General features: G+C 44.0%; 1 protein-coding gene across 3 annotated transcripts in view; it reads left to right on the forward strand.

Moving 5' to 3' along the window:
- RIN2 (Ras and Rab interactor 2) overlaps nt 1-25,309 on the forward strand; it is a 213,742-nt gene that overhangs the window by 78,044 nt on the left and 110,389 nt on the right. The window contains exon 3 of one of the 3 annotated variants that reach the window (XM_076011169.1): nt 20,948-21,073. The exons of the other annotated variants lie outside the window; for them this stretch is intronic. The gene's annotated coding sequence lies outside the window, so the exon portion shown is untranslated. The remainder of the gene's footprint in view (nt 1-20,947; nt 21,074-25,309) is intronic. 3 annotated transcript variants of the gene reach the window in all.

The raw sequence follows: 25,309 nt of genomic DNA on the forward strand, positions 1-25,309 counted from the left end.
GTCAGCTGGTGTCAGCATCTTGCTTCAGTGGTCCTAGGAGACATTACTCAAGAGACAGGCAGGCCAGACGCAGTGGCTCACACCTGTAATCCTAGCACTCTGGGAGGCCGAGGTAGGGGGATCACTCGAGGTCAAGATTTTGAGACCAGCCTAAGTAAGAGCAGGACCCCGTCTCTACAAAACACAGAAAAAAATTAGCCAGGCATGGTGGCACATCCCTGTAGTCCCAGCTACTTGGGAGGCTGAGGCAGGAGAACCCCTAGAGTCCAGGAGTTTGAGGTTGCAGTGAGCTATCATGATGCACTGCATTCTAGCCAGGGTGACAGAATGAGACCACATCTCTAAAAAAAAAGGACAGATAGTTTGGCTCCCTCCTTATATGGGTAATGGGCTATAGGAGCCCTAGCCCATGGGCTAGGTCATGCTGCCCCCCATGTTGCCTCTCTTGGTCAGAAGTGAGGCCTGAGACCTGTCCCTGTACTGTCTTGGAAGGTCTTCCATGGCCACCCAGGGCAATGGTAATGTTTGGTTCAGAGACTCTGCAGCCTGGAACAGGCCCCAAGTGCCTCACGCAGCTTGTTGTGTTCAGACTGATGTGTGACCCATGAGTGGAATCAGGGTTGGCCCAACTGAGGACCACACACCCACCCCCTCCAACCAGGGCAGCTGTGCCCTCACCTGGTGACCTTCCCCCCAAGGTTCCATTTGAATCAAGAAATTCTGCAGCAAATAAAAAATGCTGGAATTAACCAATCCAGTCTATCCACCTCATGCTAAATGTAGGGAAACTGAGGCTCAGAGGAGTGAGACAACTCATATCTAGATTATACAGCCAGTCAAGGACAGGGTTGGGTGTACTGCCATACCCCATGTGTGGCCCAGTAGTCTTTCTGCAGGCAGATTTTATTTTATTGTGGTCCACTTTACTGTGCTTTGCAGATATTGCACTGTTTGCAAATTGAAGGTTGTGGCCACCCTGCATCAGGCAAGTTTATTGTTGCCTTTTTTCCAACTACATGTGCTTACTTTGTGTTTCTCTGTCAATTTTGGTAATTCTCACCATATTTCAACTTTTCCATTATTATATTTGCTGTGATCATCTGTGATCAGTGATCAGTGTTCTTTGATGTTACTATTATAATTGTCCGGGGGCAACAGTGCCCATATAAGACGGTGAACTTAATCAATAAATATTGCATGTGTTCTGACTGCTCCACCAAGCAGCCATTCCCCGACCTCTCTTCCTCTCTATGGGCCTTTCTTTTTTTTTTTTTTTTTTCATTTTTTCTGTCATACTATTTTTCTTTATTTATCTTTTCACTCTAATTTAGAACTGGAAAGAAAGATCTATGGGCCTTTCTACTCCCTGAGACACAACAATATGGAAACTAGGCCAATTAATAAGCCACAGTGGCCTCTAAGTGTTCAAGGGAGAAGGAAGAGTCAGATGGCTCTCACTTCAAATCAAAAGCTAGGAATGATTAAGCTTAGTGAAGAAGGCGTGTTGAAAGCTGAGGAAGGTCTGAAGCTAGGCCTCTTGTGCCAATTAGCCAAGTTGTGAATGCAAAGGAAAAGTTCATGAAGGAAATTAAAAGTGCTATGCTAGTGAGCACATGAATGATAAGAAAGTGAAATAGCCTTATTACTGATAAGACGAAGCTTCAATGGTCTGGATAAATCAAACCAACTGTAACATTCCCTTAAGCCAAATCCTAATCCAGAGCAAGGCCCTAACTCTCTCTCTGATTCTATAACATGAAAGTTGAGAGAGGTGAGGAAGCTGCAGAAGAAAAGCTGGAAGCTGGCAGAGGTTGGTTCAGGAGGTTTAAGGAAAGAAGACGTCTGCAAGTGCTGATGTAGAAGCTGCAGCAAGTTATCCAGAAGATCTAGCACAGATCACTGATGAAGGTGGCTACAATAACCGATGTATTTTCAATGTACGTGAAATAGCCTTATATTGGCAGAAGGCAAGGATTTTGATATCTAAAGAGAATGCAATGCCTGAGTTCAAAGCTTCAAAGGACAGGCTGATTTTCTCATTAGCTGGAGCCAATGCTCATTTACCTGGGATTCCAAAAATCCTAGGTCCCTTAAGAATGATGCTAAATCTACTCTGCCTGTGCTCTATAAACGCAACAACCAAGGTTGGATGACAGCACATCGTTTACAGCATGGTTTACTGAATATTTTAAGCCCATTGTTGAGACCTAATGGTCAGATAAAAAGATTTTGTTCAAAATATTACCACTTACTGACAATGTAGCTAATCATTAGCTAATCATCCAGTAGTGCTGATGGAGCTATGCAAGGAGATGCATGCTGTTTTCACGCCTGCTAACACAACATCCATTCTGCACCCCGTGAATCAAGGAGTAATTTCTATCTCCAAGTCTCAGCATTTAAGAACTACATTTGATAAGGCTATAGCTGCCATAGATAGCGATTCCTCTGATGGATCTGGGCAAAGGAAATTGAAAACCTTCCAGAAAGGATTCACCACGCTAGTTGCCATAAAGAGCATCCATTATTCAAGGGAGGAGTTTGGAAGCAGTTCATTCTAACCCTCATGGATGACTTTGAGGCGTTCAAGACTTCAGTGGAGGAAGTTAGGGCAGACGTGGTACAAGTAGTGAGAGCACTAGAATTAGAAGTGGAGCCTGGAGGTGTGACTGAATGACTACAATCTCACGACAAAAACGAACGGAAGGAAGAGGAATTGCTCCTTAGGGATGAGCAAAGAGAATGGTTTCTTGAGATGGAACCTACTGCTGGTGAAGATGCCGTGAACACTGTTAAAATAGCAACAGATGATTTCTTTTTTTTTTTTTTTTGAGACAGGGTGTCACCCTGCCACCCAGGCTGGAGCACAGTGATGTCATCATAGCTCACTGCAACCTCGAACTCCTGAGCTTAACTGATCCTCCTGCCTCAGTCTCCCAAGTAGCTGGGACTACAGGTGCACACCACCATGCCCAGCCAATTATTTATATTTTGTACAGACAGGGTCTCGCTAGGGACAGCACAGGATTTAGAATATTACATAAACTTAGTTGACAAAGCAGCAGCAGCTAAGACCCTCCACCAGCAAAAAGATTGCAACTTACTTGAAGGCTCAGATGGTCGTTAACATTTTTTAGCAATGAAGTATTTTTTTTAATAAAATATGTACATATTTTTAGACATAATGCTATTGTGCACTTCATAGGCTCTAGTGCAGTGGAAATGTAACTTTTATATGCACTGGGAAACCAAAACCTTTGTGTGACTCGCTTTATTGCTATATTTGCTTCACTGTGCTGGTCTGGAACCCAACTGCAGTGTCTCCGAGGTGTTTCTGGAAGACCACACCCACCAGCATGCTCAAAAATCAAACAGCAAGCAACACTGAAGAACAGTCACTCACTCTGAGTTTCTTTTGAGAAGAACTCATCTTGTCAGAAGTAGAAAATTATCCTGACAAATATTTTCCAAATATTTTCAAATAAAAGACGTTGACTTTATAAAGCATGTATTTTACAGTTCTATAAAACACACAATCCCATGGCCCATGAACTATGAATAACTTTTAATACAACACAACTTAGGCAAATTAACAATCTCCAAGGTACAAATACCTTACATGGGGAAGCCAGAAGAACAGATCATTAATTTTCTATTGTAAATCATATTTACCTCCTCGAGCATTCCAAACTCCGATGCCACAATAATTTAACAGAGAATAAGTCTAGAAATGATGTCGGCGGAGTATTTTTCCAGTTTGGCTGGTAAGATTGGAAACAGTTTGTAATTGCAGGCCTGTGCTGCTGGGAGTTGTCTCATTAAACATTTCATTGCCTCAGATATTTGAAGGATAAAAATATTACTTGCCTTTGAATCTGGGACCAACTTTCCTGCTAAGTTATAAGCTGAAAGATCAAAGCCTCTTAAGGTTTAACTGAAACCACTAGAATAACCTGATAAATAATAGTTGTTACTTCTGCTAAAATGTTTCCTATTGCCAATAGCATGCAACAGTATTTCTTTCAACATTAGTCTATCACAATTCAGAAAAGTTATCTTGTTGTCTCAAAGGCATGCCTACTGCGGGAGGCACAGGCTCCAAAACCAGGTCGTCATGTGACGGGTGCATGACTAGTGTGTAACGACTGGTGGCGGGGGTGGGGGGCTGTGCCAGCCACCTAGGAAGCACTGTCTCCTTCTGTGGCGGACAAGGCACCAGCTACTCCACCCAGCCAACTGTGGTCACAAGGGATTGAAGGACCTGTGCTCCCAGCCCTTCTAATTTTTCAAAAGATGCTAGAAATCCAGATTAAATAAGTAAGTAATATCTCTTAATTTTTAAACATTGGCAACTATTCACCTTTTCTTCGTTTGCATTTCTGTTTTTGTAATATCGAGCAGGCCAAAGTTAAATTGGTGTTTTGCCCTGCAGTCAACATTTTTTGTTGTTGTTGTTGCAAAACAGGCTAATTCAGGATGGCTAAATTGCCAAAGATACTCTCTTAAGGGGTGCTCATCGATTCTTCTCTTTCTTCCCATCCTTCTTCTAAGGCATGCATCTGCAGTTTTAGCATTATTTTTCCCTTAGCGAAAGTCCAAAGAGTTTGATGTTTCCCATCAACATATTATACCCTTACTTGTGAAACTGTGAGTTTAGGCCATTCTGCCTTGCTCTTTGTCCTTGGGATATGTTACAACCTCAGGATTTCTGAGGCTGGTTTTTAAATTTACATTTTTAAGAATCAGGGAAACTTATGCATAAACGTGCCTGCAGTTAAAGCGATGTTGGGGGCTGCCCAGACTGGCAGTTGGATCAGCAAGAGGACAGCGTTGCTGCTCCAGCTCCAGCTTCAAGAGACCCCCTGGGGGGGGCGGTTCTAGAACTGTTCTAGAATTGAGCATCTGACTCAGTCGCTCCTGGCCACGTGGGACTACCGAGCACTAGCGGTGCAGCTAGTGTGAATGGAGATGTGCTGTTGATATAAAATACACACCAGAGTTGGAAATGGTATGGAAAAGAGAGGAAATATCTCATTTTTATATTGATTACATGTTGAAATGATTCTTTAGATGCAGTGGGTAAAAGAAGCATATTATTGAAGTTAATTTCGCCTGTTTTTACTTTTTAATCTGGTTACTAGAAAATCTGAAATTATATCTATGACTCGCACTATAGTCTATGCTCATTGCTACTCTAGAACAGGGGACATAACCTTTTTCTGTAGAAGTCCAGATAGTAACTGTTTTATAAGGCTCTGCAAGCAGTATGGTCTTTGTCGCAAACACTCTCTCTACAGTTCTAGCACAAAACCAGCGATAGATGGAAACGTAAATGATGGGCGTGGCTGGGTTCCAATAAAACTTTATTTACAAAAACAGGCCCGGCAGGGGGCCAGATTTGCTGACTCCTGCTTGATGAAAGATAAAAGCCAGGAGCGAGGAGGAAATAGAAGGACTTCTGAGGGGCTGGTGGCATTACATTTCTTGATCTGGGTGCGGGTGAAGTAATGTGCTAACTTTTTAAAAATTCTTCAAGCTACAGACGTACGATGCGTGTACTTTTCCACATGTAGATTACACTGCCATAAAACACTGACTTAAAAAGAGCCAGAGATGTGCATCTGCTGCTGTCAATCAGTGACACTCTCTTCCCATTTTACGAGTGAAACCATTTCTGGCTGTTTGCCTGTGGTCAGCCATTTAGTTGTCCAGAGTGACTTGGCTTGTCCCCCAGTCTGCGTTCCTGTCTTACTGGATATCTATTCTGTACAATGGTCACTACCTCTGGGAGAATTGTTCTGGGACAAAATTCAAGCTATTGGCCATTTGGAGAGTTTCAGGGGGATTGAATTCACTGGATAGCAAAAGCCTAAACTGTATTAAAGCTGCACATGCTTAAGCCACCAGATTTTGCCAATTAAAAAAAAAAAATTTTTTTTTGCTTCCCTATGAGCTCATCCTGTTCTGTGGAATGAATAAACGGGTTTTAATATTTTGCCATCAGAATACAGAGAGCCAGAAAAATATGACTTTTCCTTCTGGACCTTGATGTTGACCATTGTCAAGGCACTCGTTCGTGCCTGCTCAGACCAAACGAGAGAGCCTGGAGACAAGAGGCCGAGGTTAGAGCACAGGATACCTGCAGACACAGGCTCCTAAAGTCAGGGAGTGAGGACCCCAGACGCAGCCGGGCACTGGTAGCTGAGAGAGCATCCTTCTACCCTAACTCTCTGCTCCTGCTCCGCAGCGAAAGTTGCATAGACGGAGCTTCCAGAAGTGGAAACATTTTAAAATAAGTCTTTTAACTTTTCGCCTGTGGATACAGCTGCGTTGACACAAAGCCACGTTTGAGGCATGATGTCTCGGAAGCCTGGCACCACGGCGTGTTTTTCTACTGGGACCCATAATTGCTGGCTTTTAAGAGTGGCCCTGTGTTCAGTTTTATCAATGTGGTGCTTGAACTGGACTTTCAGCTGACCTCCAAAAGGAAATAGTTTTAAAAGGAAGAATTTTAAGTCTGCCAAGAGCCAGATAATGGCACAGCACAGAGAGAAGCTAGGGTTTTGTGGTTTTTGTATTAAAATACAAGACTCTTAATCCCTCAAAACAGCAGCCTCCAGAAAATTCGAAGTTTAATATATGAGGCTTGAAAAAACAGTTTTAAAGATCGAAAATTTCCCTCTTTATTTCTTTTGATTCACCCAAAAGGAACAAGTTCCTTTCTCCTGAACCTCCTCCTAAGTCTATTTTTGGTTTTATGCAAGTGACTGTTCTCGTTAAAAGAAATTTCGGAGTGCTCTGAAAATGTCCGTGCTGGGCTGCCGGCCTCGTGCCTGAGGAGCTTTCGGCTTGGATGCTCTGCAAAAATGTGTCCCAAGGACAAAGGCCGTTAACATTTGGTTAATCCAGCATCATAAATTACTCTTCCCATAAATTATCATAAAATACCCCCCACTGACTTTTTCTGAGCTGTCTTGCAGCTTTTAATCCCCCCTGCACATCCACACTTTGGGCTAACACTGAATCAAGTGAGGGCCCTGTGAGGCCATGGGGTGGGGCTCCAGCTGTCCTAGCACAGTCTGTGGTGCCGTGACGCCTGGCGATTCTCCTGAGAGCAATCGTTTTTGCTGAGAAATGCTACTTATTCCACCATCCGACTCTGGCTGGATTCTAGACAATGGACGTAAGCATAACCCATGGTTCTCCCAAACCAGTTGGCCACTTTTGGCTTCTTACTTTTAGTCTGCAGCAGTCACTGCACTAAGTGGGGCTGTAAAGAACAGCATAGGAGGTTGGGGGAACCCTGAATTCAGCTGAAATGTCACCTATATTTGCATCATCCAACACAAGCCCCTGGTGCAACGTATTTGGTTAGAGAACTGTAGAACTAGTTTTTTGTTTTTTGTTTTTGAGACAGAGTCTCACTCTGTTGCCCCGGCTAGAGTGCCGTGGTGTCAGTCTAGCTCACAGCAACCTCAAACTCCTGAGCTCAAGTGATTCTCCTGCCTCAGCCTCCCGAATAGCTGGGACTACAGGCATGTGCCACCATGCCCGGCTAATTATTTCTATATATTTTTAGTTGGCCAATTAATTTCTTTCTATTTTTACTAGAAATGGGGTCTCGCTCTTGGTCAGGCTGGTTTCAAACTCCTGACCTTGAAGGATCCTCCCGCCTCAGCCTCCCAGAGTGCTAGGATTTGTAGAACTAGTTTTAAGGGGGTGCACATTGAGGTTAGCAAAGGCCGATGTGAGTTTGCCTAACCTGTAATCTGACACTGATCCCCAGGTGTGCTGGGGAGTGGGATGACACAGAAAAGCCCATGGAGACAGGGGGCAAAGAAAAAACCTTGAGGCAGTGAGATGAGGGTAGGGAAGAGGCCTTGATGGTGTGGACGTGACACTGAGCTAAAGAAGACTCAGTCCAAGGGGGAGGAAGGATTTGCAGATATCAGGAGTTCTAGACACAGGTGCAGCTTGGAGCCAGGTACAGATGAAGGGGATTAGGAAAACTTTCCAGCCACTGGGGAGGCCCACCCAGGAGCCAGAGATGGCCAAAGAACCTTGGGCCCCCAAGAGTTCCAGGGTGGGGTGACCACAGGTGGTTTGTGAGCACCGTGGCAGCTGCAATGAGACTGGTTGGGAAGGTGTATTAGTTAGCTGTAGCCTCAGAATGCTGCTTAGCTAAGCACCCCCAATTGAGAGGCACACGACAAGAAGCATCCCTTTCTCACCTTCAGTCTGCAGGTTGGCTGGAGTTGAGCTTATGTAGGCTGGGCTCGGTGGGGCTCAGCTGGGCTCAGCTTGAGCCATGGGTTGGTTGAGATCTGCTCTATGTGTCTCTCACCCTCCCTGGGCTCTCTGGCACGTGTTCTCACAGCTGAGGCAGAAGCATCAGGGAACAAACCCAACTGTATAAGCAGTTTTAGAGCCAATGCTCATGTCATTCACTCTGTTGGACAAAGCAGGTCGCGCAATGAAGCCCCACATCAAAGGGACGGGGAGCCATGCTCTGCCTCTGCTGAGGGGAACTGCAAAGCCACGTGGCAAAGGATGTGTGAAGAGAGGGGTGAAGAGTTGGAGGTGGGTAGCATGATCAAGCTGATTTTTGCCAGCATCTCCTGGAGGTGATCACAGCTCAGGTTGGACTCCTATACTAATTAAACTCATGCAACGGATGTATAAACCAGAATGTCACTTTATTGATTTGCAATGAAGAACCTTAATATATTGTGGACCTGAAAGCTGGTGTCATCTTCTCAGTGTATTCTTTTGACATAGGAAATTTACATAGAACATCAAATCATAATTCACACTTGGCTCATGAACATGGAGATAGACCAAGAAGCATTGGTTGGATGACCCAAAAGCCTTGAATTATCCAGGTTTGGTGTTTACCTGAGGCCTACGTCTCCACTATGGGAAAATACCTGCCGAAGGGCTACTGGGTAGGCTGCCTCCCTGTTTAAGTGGAGTCAGTGCCAAATTATTTCTTTGTATCACTTTTTTCTAACGTCCTCTCTGATCATTCCTACTCTACATTCTTCCTTACATACAAGGTAACTGACTCAACTAACTGTAGCTTTAGAGATGCTAATGAGATTATCCCTCTGTGACTACAAGCTGATCACCATATTATGAATTAAGTTGTCTGCAAGACCCCACAGCCACCCTATGGCTTAGAAAAGGTGCCAAAGAGATATTCGTTAATATCTCTAAATGACATGGAATACCACAACTGATGGCATCTTACAGCCCCTGCTGGCCACGTGGTCATGAAGTGGTTGTCATTTCCTGAGTGTGTACAAACTTACAGTTGGACACTTATATCTCTGATGTTTCAGGCAACAAACCAATGATGGACCATTTGAAGAAAGAGTATGAGTCTAGGTTGTTGTCTGAAAACCTTCCATTGATCTCTTCTGTAAAACCAGAAAAATAACCAGCATCAGACTTGCCAAACTGATACCAGAGGCTTGGGGGAAAAAATCCCAGAGACAATAATGGAGCATCTTTTAAGAGATGTTGTGTCATCAACATACTTAAAAGATCAGACTCTGTATATGAAGGAGTTTTATGAATATTTTAATTAATTTTGATTTTATTTTCTTTTTATCGGGGCAGAAACCCCATATTTGATAGCAGTCTGTGTCTAAATAAGCCTTTAGCATTTTAAGAGTTCGTTCAATAAAATTAAAGTAAATTCTAAGGGATAAGAAAATAAATTCTAAGGGACTATCATGGTTTACTCTGCAGCATTTGTCTTATTAGATGATATGTTAAATATTGATGTCCCTTACTATTGATGGTGACTCAGATGCTATTAAATTTAGTATTTCTACACAGGAGTATTCCAGCGACTGGTGATCAGAAATGGAACTAGTACCAGGAGTGGGGTGGCCTTGGATGTGGCATGATTTCAGACCTTGCAGGGTGGCCAGTAATGAAGAAACAGGAAGAGAGATCACTTGTTGTGTGGCTTCTTAAAGACTTTATATATAGATACCAGGATAGCTTAGCCACTACTCCCCATCATTTTTTTTAAATCTTAATTTTTATTGAGATATAATTTGCATACAGCAATGTGCCAAGTCTTATGGGTGCAGTCCAGTGAACTTTATGAATACACTCCTGTAGCCACCACCCAGATCAAAGGTCTAGAACATTTCTATCACCCCAGGTGGTTTCCTGTCCCCTTTCTAGTTAACACCTCCCTAAACAAGGATAGCTGCTATTCTGGTCTTTATGACCATAGATTAGTTTTACCTATTATTGATTTCCATATAAATAGAATCATAATGTATACACACCCATGCAACTGGCTTCTTTTGCTCAACATAATGTTTTTGAGATTCATCTGTATTGTTTCATATATCAGTAATATGTTCCTTTTTATTCCTAAGTACTTATCCATTGTATGAATATGCCACATTTTGTTTATCCATTTTCATGTTGATGGATATTTAAGTTGTTTCTACTTTGGGCTATAATGAATAATGCTGCTATGAACATTTTTATGCCTGTGTCTTTTTTGTAGACATATATAGTCATTTATCTTGAATGTATAATGGGGAGTGGAATTACTGGGTTATACAGTAAGTATAGATATTGGTAGGTAATATCAGTTTTCCAAAGTGGTTGGACCAATTTTTATTCCTATCAGCAGTGTATGAGAGTTTCAGTTGTTCCATATCCTTGCCAACACTTGGTACAATCAGTCTTAAATTTTACTTATTCAGGTGGGTGTGTGGAGCTATCTCATTGTGATTTTAATTTAAATTTTCCTCTCAAGGTGTGGTGTCTTATACCTGTAGTCACAGCTACTCAGGAAACTGAGGCAGGAGCCTCACTAGAGCCTAGGAGTTTGATGCCAGCCTGGGCTGATACTGAGACCCTGTCTCTAATAATAATAATTATTATTATTATTTGTATTTTCCTGATGAGTAATAATGTTAAAAACTCTTTCATATGCTTTAGGTTTTGATATTCTCTGTAGTGAAGACTCCATTTAAGTCTTTTGTTCTTTTGAAAATTCGTTTTGTCTTCCTGATATAGTCTGGCCATAAGTTCTTTGCTATGTATGTGCATTTAAAATATCTTCCCCTGTTCTGTGACTTGATGTGGTTTTTTAATTAAAAGCTTTTAATTTTAATGAGTTCCAATTTATCCCGTTTTAGGGTTTATCTTTTTAAAATACTTTTTTATTGAGATCATTTGTTCTTTCTATATCCTGTTTAAGAAATACAGCTGGGTGCAGTGGCTCACGCCTGTAATCCTAGCACTTTGAGAGGCCAAGGCGGGAGGATTACTTGAAACCAGGAATTCAAGACCAGCCTGAGCAACATAGCAAGACCCTGCCTCTACAAAAAAATAGAAGTATTAGCAAGTATTAGGTGTGGTGGTGCACACCTGTAGTCCAGGCTACCTGGCGGGCCAAGGAGATCATTTGAGCCAAGGAGTCTGAGGTTGCAGTGAGCTATGATGATGCCACTGCACTATACCATGGGCAACAGAATAAGACCCTGTATCCAAAAAAAGAAGAAGAAACAAACAAAGAAAAAAAAAAAAAAAAAAAAAAAAAAGGCCGGGCGCGGTGGCTCACGCCTGTAATCCTAGCTCTCTGGGAGGCCGAGGCGGGCGGATTGCTCAAGGTCAGGAGTTCAAAACCAGCCTGAGCAAGAGCGAGACCCCGTCTCTACTATAAATAGAAAGAAACTAATTGGCCAACTGATATATATATATAAAAAATTAGCCGGGCATGGTGGCGCATGCCTGTAGTCCCAGCTACTCGGGAGGCTGAGACAGAAGGATCGCTCGAGCCCAGGAATTTGAGGTTGCTGTGAGCTAGGCTGACGCCACGGCACTCACTCTAGCCTGGGCAACAAAGCGAGACTCTGTCTCAAAAAAAAAAAAAAAAAAAGAAAAAAAAGAAAAAATCTTTGCATAGTCTTCATTTTTCTGGTCTTATAACATTTGTTTCTCTTGCCAATTCAACTGTATGCCAAAATCAATGTATTTACTTGAATGGGGAGAATGGAAATCAGGTCAGGCTAAATCTGAGGCAGGAAGTGTTACAGAGTTGAATTAGGAAGGTGAGCCTAACAAATTTGCAGAATAGATTGAAGCAGGAAGAGGCCCCCCACTGACAGATTTTTGGTCCATGGGACCTGAAAGGCTTCGTGGTTGGGTAACCAGATAACGGGCTGTGTTGCTTCCAGCCCACGTGTCTGCATCGTATCTCTCAGAGTGTTTTGAGAGGCTCCTTCACCTAATCGAGCTCTTCCTTGTTCACAACTCCTGGTCTACTGCCCAGAAACACTAAAAAGTCAATGAAGTTCATGTTTTAGGGACACTGCACCAATTTCTGATGGCCATCATTTTTCTTCTAAAAGTGCTCAAAAACTATCATCTTAATGATCCTTTCTTGACCATATCCAGAAAATAAAACTTCCATTTGGAATAGCATTTACCCATCCCTAGCCTTCTGACTCCTCCCCCATTCTCGGTAAGTTTTCCTAAAAAAGGTCGATATCAGTAGTTCCATGATCTCATCTGTTTTTCTGCAGGGTAAATGTTTGGGTCTGCTTTTCATAATGAGGCCCTGGCCGGGCCGGGACTGAGCTGCCCAGGCAGTGTGGACCAGGGCTAAGCAGGAGTTGGCAAGAGGCGCAGGACACGTAGGGAGAAGGCAGGACTGCTGTGAACTCTGTGGAGGACAGAAACATGTGTCTTAAAGTGGATTTGGATCAGGTAGCAGCAGCTGAGTTGAAACCTCAGGGTTCGATAGATGGGTTTTGGAAGCGGTGAGCTGCCTGGCTTCCCTGGGAAGGCAGGACAGCTCTGCAGAGAGAACGTCCTCCCCTGCCTGGCAACTCCTTAGAATGTTGGCACAATGGGAACAGAGCAGAGTCTCCTAAGAGGTGGGAATTGGCAAGGACAAGGAGGAGCAGCCATCAACATCTAAGGGTGAGCTGGGTGAGGGTTAGTAGGATGAGGCTCTGCGGAGACCCCCTAGGCTTCCACCCATAGGCGCAGGGGAGAGGAGCCTGGTGTGGTAGAAAAAGAGGGTTTTGGGGAGTCATACATACCTGGTTCTAATCCCGGCTCCACCACTGATTAATTGTATCACATTTGACAAGATGATACCTCTATCTTAAGAGTGACAAGAGGTTCAAACAGGATACTATGTATAAAATGCCAATTTCCCCACATTCCTCCCATTTCTTTGGCTTTTCTCTCCTGTTGCTATACAGCAGATAGCTCTTAGTCCTTATTTTTCTTGCCCACTTTGTAGCACTGGCACCACCAAATAGTCACATCTTGAAATAAAACCTTCTCTTGGCTTCCATGTAGATCCCACCCATGACAACAGCTACCACGGGTATGCTGTGACAACTCCCAGGTCTGTCTCTCCAGCACATACCTCTTTCCTAAGAGCCAAACCCACTGATGTACTTGTCTCCTTTCCACGTGGGCATCCCACTGACGACTCAGACTCAATAATTCCAAAACTCAACTCATCATCTTTTCCTTAATTCCTTCCCTCCCTCGCCTGTGTTCTCTGTACTGAGAACCCAGTTATCAAGCCCCAAACTTGGGAGTCAGGGATTCAAGTGCAAGTGGTTCCTACTGATCTTCAGGGAAGAGAAACAAGGAAGGGAAGGAAGCTAGGATGGGGCGGTTTATCACACCTGGCACCACTGTGGACGACCAGAACTGAATCCCACTGAAGAACTCTGAGATGCTGGGTAGGGCACAAGCTTCAGAGTCACCCATCCCACACGGCAGAGGAGCTGGGTCTTCATTGCCAACTTTAACTTAATTATGGCCCTCACTGGACTATGAGCACCTTGAGAACAGAGACCAAACTTTAATTCATCTTCATAGCCCCATAGTTAAGTGAATGACTGAATGACTGAATAAATGAATGAATGAAAAAGCAAACCGTAGAGGAGGTGACACAGCATACAACCCCCTGCAAATTTTGTTTAGATAATCAAGGAAGACAGCACAGTAAGGCTGAGGCACAGAGTCCTTCTTTCACTATTGCAAACCCTAAGGTAACATTTCAATCACTTCTAAGCCGGCAGGCAGACTTTCCTTGTTAAGTTCAGGGTCACAGTCCTCCTTATAGCTTTGTCCATACTCTGAGGTATAAAATGGTCAGTAGAGTGAATCAAGAATCTGTTAAGTGCCCTGCTTTGATTACACTCAGTCTCCCAGGAGATGTCGCACTGTTTCCTCTGCCCTTCTCAATCTTGTCCACCTCCCAAACTCTTATTTGTCCTGTGAAGCCCATCTCAAATGTCCCTCCTCTCTGTAGCTTTCTCTGACTGCTGACTTTTGAAGAAAATTGATTTCTGCCCCATCTCCACTCTACTCTCATTGTCAGCTTTTATTTATTACAGTCTGTTCCACGCAGTCTTTCCCCTTGACAAAGATTCTTCCCTTGACCAAACTTGAGTGGGGCTCCTGAACCTTCTCCCAGGCCCATCTGTGCACTTCCCCATAAAATTTGGTTTTAACAAATAATGCTGCAAAGTCAGTTTAGCAAGAACCCCTGCCACCCTCGCTATCTGATCGGGCTCCTCATCCTCCGCCATCCCCCAGGTGATGTCTGATCACCCCGGCTTGTCTTTACCAAGACTGCTGTTAGGTGGGTTTTAGCCAGAATCCCCCTTGCTCCTGTTGCTTCCCCTTAGTAATTTTCCATCCACTGACCCCCACCCTGCTCAAGCTATCTTTGGGGTTGAGCCCAGTCTCTCTTCTTGACTGCAAAATCCCATTGTCATGGTCCCTCTGCTGATCGTGATGGTTCTGAATAAAGTCTGTCCTACCGTGCTTTACCATTAATGAAACAATAATGTTTTATTAATGTCCTATGTAGACTATGAGCTCTTCAAAATTAGGGCCAGGGCTTACTCATCTTTGTGTTCCCAGAGCCTGGGAGCGCAGTGCTTGGCATTATATTTTTGCAGAAGCGTGTTTACCGAGTTGAATCTCCCTTCACTGCTAAATCCTATTTCTGGGCTGGTTTTGAATACAACAAGAAAGCAATACTCATGTCCCCCAGTTAAGGGGACACACACTTGTGTCATTCCCATATGGCATCATCTATTCTTCTTTCTTCTTTCATCCTCTTGTCTGTGCCTTCCTTTGTCTCCCCAACTTGTGCCTTTGCATAAGGTGAGCGCTGTCTCATGTGTGTCTTCTTGACTTGTTGAATCAGTTTGAAGAGGAAAAGTCAAGAGGCGCAGCACGCATGTACAAGGAGCAAGGCAGTGCAGAGGTGTGACCTGGCACTTCAGCCCGACCTCCAGAGTCACTGCTTGTCTCTGCCATGTCATCCCTGTTGACGTTGGGAACATGATTGAACACTTTTTGTCTCATTATCTATAACGTTCAGGCTGATGAGGGGCCACGCTCTCATGGATGTTGTGAATGTCCCGTGAGACCACGTATGCGCCCAGCCTTCTACTGGCAGCCCTGTCGTTGCCGTGCATGCCAGCTTGACTCCTGGCGACTGGCACTCGCATTCCTCTGCCTCGAGAGTCCTGGGAACTTTTTCTTTTTTGAGACAGAGTCTCACTTTGTTGCCCAGGCTAGAGTGAGTGCCGTGGCATCAGCCTAGCTCACAGCAACCTCAGACTCCTGGGCTCAAGCGATCCTCCTGCTTCAGCCTCCCGAGTAGCTGGGACTACAGGCATGTGCCACCATGCCCGGCTAATTTTTTATATATATATCAGTTGGCCAATTAATTTCTTTCTATTTATAGTAGAGATGGGGTCTCACTCTTGCTGAGGCTGGTTTCAAACTCCTGACCTTGAGCAATCTGCCTCCCAGAGTGTTGGGATTACAGGCGTGAGCCACCACGCCCGGCCAACGTGCTGTCTTAACAGGGGCTGGATTGCCCCCAAGGGGGCAAACATTTGTTCTTGGGGGTCATGAAAAAAACTTAACTCTTTTGATGTATAAAGCACAGATAGACATATGATACACAAACAGATATAGAGTAGATATCTGTGGTATTAAAATTTAAGGGTGTCAATTCAAAAAAAGAGAAAAGTCTGAAAAGGCTGGAAAACACTGGTTTGCAAAGGTTAAAAGATGTTACGATTGACGTTACCCTGGCTTTTGACCATTCTGGGTGGCACTGTTTAGTTTGTAGGGTTCATGTCCTCTTTTTGGAGTGAGGAGTTAACAGTTGAACTTTCATAAAGTTGTTTGGTTAAGTTTGCCCAGCGAAGCACCAGGCTTTTTGGCAAAACATCCATCTGTTTGTGGTTAGGATTGTCCTGGTTCTTATTACAGCCAGACGTGGTTACTTTTAGAGAATCATGAGGCTTGGCTCCATAAACAAGATTCCCATGTCATCAAACCTGACGTCCTTCTAATCTTTCCTTCCTGGCTTCTCTCAAGCTCCTCCTCCAGGGAAGATAGCATCAAATTTGACAAGAAGGAAAAAGGACCAAATTCTTTATTTCCAATCCACATTTTCTTTGTCAAAATGTGATCATATAATGAGCAGGGGGTTAAAAATTTATGTTACTCATTAGGAAGGCATCAGTAGGGTAACAAAGCCAGTTCCAAGAAGGAGGGATACAAAAGACTGATAGATATAGAAGCAGTTCAAGGAGAGGCTGCTGAAACATGCTCCATGTATACACTCGCTGACTGAGATACAAAACTGGTGACCGTCCCTAGGGGGCCATCAAACCACGATCTTTGGAGTTGTTCTCTACCATATAAATATTATTTGAAAATTATATTTGGATATTTCGAACAATTTTTCTTAAGATCACCTAGATTCACCCTATCACTTTCTGTAGCAATCAGGCTGGGCTATGAAATCTTAACAGACATTATTTCTTCATTTTCCCTTTTGAGTATCTCAAAAACTACCTGAAAAGCTTGAATGAACTTATCACTTTACATCAAAAACACCTGGGAGCTGGGTGCAGTCACTGGTTTGCTGTAAATCTTCACAACAATCTTTACAAATTGGCATTTGCCAATTCCATTGTATAAATTATTCCAGCCAAGGATATTTTCAGACTACAAACACGACGCCATGGAGGCAGAGTTGAGCAGAGATGCTTACCGTCACTATTGGGAGAGGGTATTTTTGAGTTCCAGCAAGTCATCAGTTGTGTGCTATGGCATGTATTCTATGCGTTATAGTCATGGTACCCAAGTTACTTCCCAAGGATGTAGAATCATGGCCGGTATGTTCATGGCTCTGAAGAGCCTCAAAGATCAGCTCAGCCAGTGGTTCTAAAACTATGTTCCCTGGAACCCTAAGGTTCCCTGAGGGTTACCTAAACTGCAATTCAAATTTCTTTTTAAAGGTTGTGCTTTGTAAAAAGATAATAAAAATGTAAACATGCATACATATGTAGCAAATATATAAAAAAATGGGACTGATGAACACCAAGTTTAGAATTCTTATAACCTGTAAGAAGAAAGGGATAGGATGACAGGAATTCATAAGACAGAGAGAAGTGACAGATCTTTAAACCTTTTTGTGTATTTTAAACAGTGCGTACTAAATTAACAAAACACATATCTACAAATGCTTTTTAATATATCAGATTTCAAACTTTTAAAACAACACTAGCACATCAAATTGTGTTGCCAGGTTAACTTATTTTTGAGCACGTAGTCGGAATAAAGTTCTCTCCTGCCCTCTCGGTTTCATTAAACATTTTACAATGTTGCATGGTGAACTGTGCAAAAGCATGAAACCATCACTAAGGCTCTTGCTTTATGTTATTTTGTTTAATGAGGCAGTGGAATGCATTTTTAAATTTTAAAATAATTTCGAAATCACACAAGGTTTACAAGTATAGTATGGAGAATCCTAAAATGCCATGCATCCAGATTAACACATTTTTAACATTTGACCACATTTGCTTTATTTCTTTTTCTCGTTTTCTCTCTCCACACGTGTGTGGACACACACAACTTTTTCTAAACCATTTGACAATAAGTTGCATACATCACGCCCCTTTGCTACTTAATACTTCAGTATTTACTTCTTAAGAGAAAGGACATATTCTTAACATCACCACAATGCAGTCTTCAAATTCAGGAAATTTAACATTGATGCAACACTTCAAGCTATTGTCCATATCCAAGTTTTTCCAAGTATCCCAATAATGTCCTTCCTAGCTTTTTCTCTTTTTCTTTTTCTTTCTCTTTTTCTTTCTCTCTCTTTCTCTTTTTCTCTCTCTCTTTCTCTTTTTTTCTCTCTCTCTCTTTTTCTTTCTCCCCTTCCTTCCTTCCTTCCTTCCTTCCTTCCTTCCTTCCTTCCTTCCTTCCTTCCTTCCTTCCTTCCTTCCTTCCTTCCTTCCATTTTTTCTTTCTTTCTTTCTTCCAATTCAGAACTGTTTACTGAATTTAATGGAAAATATATCCTCAGACTTTCTTTGCCTTCCACGACCTGGACATTTTTGAAAAGTATACGCTGGTCATTTTTGTAGCGTGGCCCTCAGTGTGGGTTTGTGTGGTGTCCCTCACAAGCAGATTCAGGTTTTGCACTCTTGGCAGGAATGTCACGGGGTGATGCTGTGTCCTCCTCAGTGCCCGATGTCAGGGGGCACATGGATGGGGGGTTGTTATATTGCCAATGATGTTACCCCTGGTTGCTTGGTTAAGGGAGTGTCCTCCAAGTTTCTCTGCAGTGGGAGGTTACTGAAAGTCGTGGCTTGACTAAAACCGAGAGGTGAATCAAAGGGGAGTTGTTTAGACTTTTCCGGATGATGGATGATGGCTCTAAAGTTGCTCTGAAAATGCCGTCCAGCTGGGCCAGCCGGCCTGCTCCCTAAACTGGGAGGCATTTCTGTGGCCTTAGAAAGGGCAGCATCAGCGGCCTGCTCTGCGGCCAGGGCTGCAAAAGCTGTCAGTGTCAGCACGGCCGGCGTGGGGCACCCTGGCACACAAAGAGCCAAACTGAGTCCTAGAGCAGGAAGGAGCTGACACCACCAGGCTGGGCCTCGGGGAGGCTTGTGAGTGTGGTCATTCCCCTGCTTTGGAGCCGTGATTATTTGTGGGGTGTGTCTTTTCTGAAGTGTCCCCACCTTTCCCATGTAAAACGGAGACCACGTTTCTTCTGAGCCAGGGCTGCCGAAGTGCTGGGCCACAAACCATGCAGGGCCTGACCCAGCCTGGGTCAGCGGCCTCTCGGAGAAAAACAGGAAATTAGAACATATGCACTGCCCACATGCTGGCTGCATCATGGCTTTCTCAGCGGTTCCATGTGGCTTGAATAACAGCGTAATTTTCCTTCATGGAGTAAAATACCCAGACTAATGAAGATGTATTTTATTGAATAATGTTTTATTTTTGTAAATTATTTCGTGCCCGGCACTGTTTTAAGTACTCTCACAGACTCACTCGTGAATTCATGCCACAGCCTTTCACTGGGAGGGGGAACACATGGGGTCCCCAGGGCGGGTCCTGGGGTCTCACCCACGTATAGATTCACCAGGCTTACTGCGCATGTCAGACAGCCCACGGGCCCTGCCCTGGGGGGCACATGAAGTCATGGGGGCTGTCTGCCGTGGGCCCCCAGAAAGGAGAAGGTCCCATGGGGAGTAGGGGTGGGGAGAGGCCGCACAGAGGAGGTGGTCTTTGAGCTGAGTCTTGGGGGATGAAGGGGATGCTCAGAGGCATTTGCAGAGACTGAATGGTGTGTGCAGAGGCACCAGGGCCTGGGCAGAAGTGGAAATAAAGGTTCTAGTTAAATTGGGGACCACCATGCACTCCATGTCAAAGAGTTTGGGCTTTATCTTCTAAATATTGGGGCCCTCTTGATTAGATTCTGTGTTCTAGAGCAGGGTTTCCCAAACTGGTTTCTGGGGAACAAGACCCTCGCTTCCTCGTCTGAGGGCGCCCACGCTTATGGGATGGTGAGCTGGGGGGGTGTGAAGTCATTTCACCCCTGGCCACACTGAGGCTGGGGGGCGCGGGCCCCAGAGAGAAGGGCTGAGCCAGGAGGTGGGAAAAAGCAGTGGGGGAGGGGCCTCGTGGGATCTCGGAGGAGCCCCTGTGTTGACCCAGGCCCCTCCGTGAAGTCCCCTCCCCCACTGGTCTTCAGGACCTCCCGTCACCACTTTCACTGCTTAGAGAATTTTAAGTTTTTATTTTGATAATGTCAAACTTCCAGAACAGCTGCGAGAATAGTTCCGAGGACGCCCCTATACCGTTTGCACAGATTCATTTTATCCCATTTGCTGTACGCGTCTCTGAACCCTGGGAGAGTGGATTGCAGAGGTCGAGCCCCATGGCACTTGCTATGTCAGGATGTATTATTTCTCAAGAACAGGGACGGTCCCATGTTCCCATAGTCTGATAACCCAAGACTGGGGCCTGATCATCATCGAGATGGTATTTTTATCTAAACCACAGATACTAATTTTTATTGATTCTTCCATGATGTCCTGTAAGTGTGTTTCTTCTTCCATCCAGGATCACATCTTTTTTGGGAGGTGTCTGTTCTCTTTACTCTCTTTCAACTTGACGTGGTTCCTCAGCCTCTCTCTGTCTTTCACAACATGGATATTTTTGTACAATGCGGGCCAGCTCTATTATAGAACTGCTCCTCTATTATAGAATGCTCCTCAGTTGGGGTGCACAGGATGTTCCCTCATGATTTAATTCGGTGTACACAAGCCCTGTTGGAACACCTTATAATCGGTGCTGTGCTTTTCTCGGGCATCCAAGCTGGAGGAGCACAGGATCTGTCTGCCCTCGTTGATGACGCTGGCTTTGATCTCCTGGTCAAGGTGCTGTCTAGTCTCTCCACTGCCAGGTTACTGCCATTCCCCTTGCAATGGACGAGCAATCTTCAAGGAGATATTATTGCTTATTTGCAAGCCAATTTGAATTGGGCTTTCTGTTACTTCCAACACAAAAACTCCTAAGTGATTCAAGGATTTATTTATTGCAGGACTAATTGCTGATTACCATGGAGAAACAGGCAAGGGATTATGAAGAGAAAATAGCAGAGGTTTCTTAAAAGCTTTCATTGTGGTCAGATGGGAGCAGAGCTGGACCAGAGTGGACTAATCATTTGGTAACACGTCTTATTCTTTGAATTTATTTTGTAAGGTCTGAAAAACAACAACAAAAAAGGTACTCTATTAATAAAAATTATATCCTATCTTCAAAATTGATATATGATTAGTTGCACTGAATGTAACATAACATTTTAACTTACTTGCAATTTGCAGTAGTCTTTCATTTCAGTTTTTTCTTTACTCTTAAATGGGTAATGTCAGTTACATTCAAAAAGGATAATGGTTATTTACAGGGACAATAATTTTATTCAAAATATGTTTATGTATTTTTTCTAGATTTTATATGGGCAAGAAATGTTTCTATTAATTGTAAATACAGTACCAATTGAGCTGGCTTCTTCCTTACGACTCATGGCTTAGAGGAGCCATGAAAACAGACTAAAAGAAAGCTTTGAGTACAAGTGATTTATTGAGAGGTGATTTCAGGAAACATCCTTAGGAAAATGAAGGTGAGAGATGGGGAAGCCATTAAAGCGTGTGTTTGTGTGCGTGTGTGTGTGTGTGTGTGTGTGTGTGTGTGAATGAGTGTCGTTGACTTGGTTTGGGTCCCGCCAGAAGCAGACCCTGAAATAAGAATTCAAGTGCAGGCCAGCCATGGTGGCTCATGCCTGTAACCCTAGCCTTCTGGAAGCCGAGGTGGGAAGATCACTTGAGGTCCGGAGTTCAAGATCTATCTGAGCAAGAGTGAGACCCTGCCTCTACTAAAAAACAGAAAAACCTAGCCAGGCATGGTGGCACTCCCCTGTGGCCCAGATACTCCAGAGGCTGAGGCAAGAGGATCGCTTGAGCTCAGGAGTTTGAGGTTGCTGTGAGCTATGATGACACCACGACACTCTAGCCAGGGCAGAAAAGAAAACACAGAATTCAAGTGCAAATGGTTTAGGGTGAGGTAAAGGGGATTTTGGCAAGCGAGTGTGGAGTTGAGGAAGAAATGGTAGCCAGTAAAGGGTTTGTGGTCAGGCTAGCTTCCAGTGGGGCTACTGGAGCTGCATCTCACAGGGCATCTCTGGGAGACGGTACAGAACAAGCCCCTCAGAGTGATCCCACTGAGATGGGGGCAGGATCAAGGTGAGAAAAGTCACCATTGCTCTGTGTATTACACGACTTCAGAACTTCCCCACCTGGGACTGCCAACTTAGGTCACTTTCAAGGCGCTGGTCTAGGTTTGGCTGGGAATGAAAGTGTGTGAATGTCGATGTGAAAATACTCAACAAAGATAGGTCAGTGCTAGTAAGGAACGTTTCCTATCTCCACTTTTGTGTGGGGTATCTATGCTAGAGGGGCAGGATCAATGCAAACATCACAGCTTCTCTAAGCAATCATAGGCAGGAACCCTGCTCCAGGGGGACTGTATTTTCAATTAAGAATGCTGACATGAGGCCAGGCTCATGCCTGTAATCCTAGCACTTTGGAAGACTGAGGTGGGAGGATTGCTTGAGGCCAGGGGTTCGAGACCAGCCCAAGCAAGAGCAAGACTCCATCTCTACAGAAAAAAAAAAAAATAGCTGGGTGTGGTGCCATGCCTGGAGTCCTATCTCCTCTGGAGGCCAAGATAGGATGATTGCTTGAGCCTAGGAGTTTGAGGCTGCACTGAGCTATGATGAGGCCACTGCACTGGAGTGACAGAGTGAGACCCTGTCTCAAAAGAAAAAAAAAGAATGCTGAAATGAAGACCCAATTTCTTTCAGTGATGTTTAAGGAGATGGTACTAAGATTTAGGAAGTGTGGACACTTAAATTTTATTTCACTGGTTGGTGGATAAATCTTTTAATTTTTCAGAGGTTCAGTTCCTTTGTATGCAAAATGTTGGGGTTAGATCATTTTGGAGAAATGTCCATGGAGAAGGCGGTCTTGAGCCGGTCTTTGAAGAACGGACAGAATTGAGATGAGTGAAGCAGAGCAGGTGTGAGGGGTACATTTTGCTCAAAATGCAAAGGTGGGAGTGGATGTAATGTGCTGGTAAGATGCACCTGCAGTTGTGCCCTGCCCACATCCTTACAGTACACTACAATGGGCTTCTCACTGCAACTCTCTGCCTGGCCACCCGATGGCGCCAGGGAGTTAATACCCCCAGGAGTAACTCTAACAATGACCAACAGTAGTTGATGGATAGATGACCCAGCTTCTTGACCAGGAGTAGGAAAACTCTGGCATATACTTACCTCACACAGTCTCTCCACGGTCTCCAATGGCATCAAGGTCTAGTTGCCCCCAGCTGTACAAGTTCAGTCTTCAAGGATAAATTTTTCAAAGATAAATTTTTTGCCGTTCGTACAAATATTTTTAAAACAGTGTCAAAGATTTTTTAAACTTATTAATGAAGGAGGGAAACAGCAAAATGTCACAAGTGATTTAAAGGTAGAAAACTAGTAAAGGAGTGGTTGCTGTGTTTCAATAAAACTTTATTTACAAAAGCACATGGCAGATGCATTGGGCCCACAGGGCCTCTCTGCAGACTCTTGATACAGGCAGTTCAGAATGCTGAAATGAATTTACAAGTAGATGCAAAACTGGTCAATATCCACAGGGCAATAATCAATTGCATCTTCAAAGAACAAAATTTTCATCTCTTTGGGAAATATTCCTTATTATTATCAGTTTTCTACAATTTACAGAGTTGAAAATACAGTTCATCCTTATTATTTGTGAATTCTGTATTTGCAAATTTGCCTACTCACTAAAATTTATTTGTAACTCCCAAATCAATAACCATGGCTTTTTTTTTTTTTTTTTTTGAGTCAGTGTCTTACTCTGTTCCTGGTGTTGGAGTGCAATGGTATCATCATAGCTCACGGCAACCTCAAACTCTTAGGCTCAAACAATCCTCCTGGCTCAGCCTCCTGAGTAGCTGGGACTACAGGTGCACAACACCATGCCCGCTAATTTTTTAAATTTTGTGTAGAGATGGGATCTTGCCATATTGCTCAAGCTGGTCTCCATCTCCTGGACTCAAATGATCCTTCTGCCTCAGCCTCCCAAAGCGCTGGGGTTACACATGTGAGCCAGCTCACCCAGCAATCACGGTACTTCAGTGGTCATTAGTGCACAGGCATGGAGTGGCAAAAAGTTTGAATCACCTGACACATTCCTAGCTAGGGAGGAACAAAGCTCTGCCTTCTTGTTTCAGTTCTCGGACTGTAAACAAATGTCCTGTTTATTGTCTGTTTAATGATGCCTTTTTCACATCTTTGTGCCTTTTTTTTTGTTTTTATTTAGATGATTTTGATGTTTTAAATGACCCTAAGCATAATGTCAAAGATCTACCTAAACACAAGAAGGCTGTGATGTGCCTTATTGAGAAAATACGGGTGCTGGATAAGCTTTGTTCAGGCATGAGTTATAATACTATTGACCGTGAGTTCCATATCAATGAATCAACTTATATATTAAATAAAGTGATTTAAGATAGAAACGCACATAAAGCAAAATTTATCTGTTAATGAAAACGTTGTGACCAGGGGCTGGCAGGAACCTAAACCTGTGTTTCTTCCTGGAGCAATAGTTCAGTGTCCCCTAATTCACGGCTGGCAATGACTTTATAGAACGTGGTATCATGAAGTACGAGAATTGACTGTAGCTCAAAGACAGCAGGAGGTGGAGATGATCCGGAAGGATGTCCCAGGCAGCACACCCAGAAATTCGTCCGTAATGTTTTCTGACGTCAGTAATACACCCTTAGTTGCCGCTTCTCTTCCTGACCCCCTGACGGTGTCTCTCTCCTGTCCCTGCCATGTTTCCTGGAGTCACCTCCCAAATAAGCGACTTGCACACCAACACTTGCCTCGTACTCGGCCTTGGGGACAGGTTACATTGAGCAGAGGGGCCTGACGAGGAGAGTGGAGGGCTGCAGAGACAAAATGAGCAGCTGCAACTGAAAAGCTGGGCTGGATACAGAAGAAAAGGGGCCCTCAGTACCTGACGAGGGAATATGGATAATAAATTCTCAAAAAAGGGCTGCAAATCAGGAAGCAGAATTCTGGGCAAGGGCTGCCCCTTTGGTGCAGGTCGGGACGGGGCAGAGACAGACAGTGGCAGTACACAGACGCTTAGGGGAGCTGCTGAAGCCATTAAGGCCTCCACGGTCCAAAACCTGAGTGAGTGCAGAGAATGGGAAGGAAGATGAGAGATGTTTCCAGAAGAAGACAGCAGAACTGCGGAGTGATTGATGCGCGGCGTGAAGTGGGGGGCAGGGCGGGCCAGGGTCCCTCCCTCTGAGGTTTCAAGCCTGGTGT

This window comes from Microcebus murinus, chromosome 16 (assembly GCF_040939455.1).
Source record: "Microcebus murinus isolate Inina chromosome 16, M.murinus_Inina_mat1.0, whole genome shotgun sequence".
Taxonomy (NCBI): Eukaryota; Metazoa; Chordata; class Mammalia; order Primates; family Cheirogaleidae; genus Microcebus; species Microcebus murinus.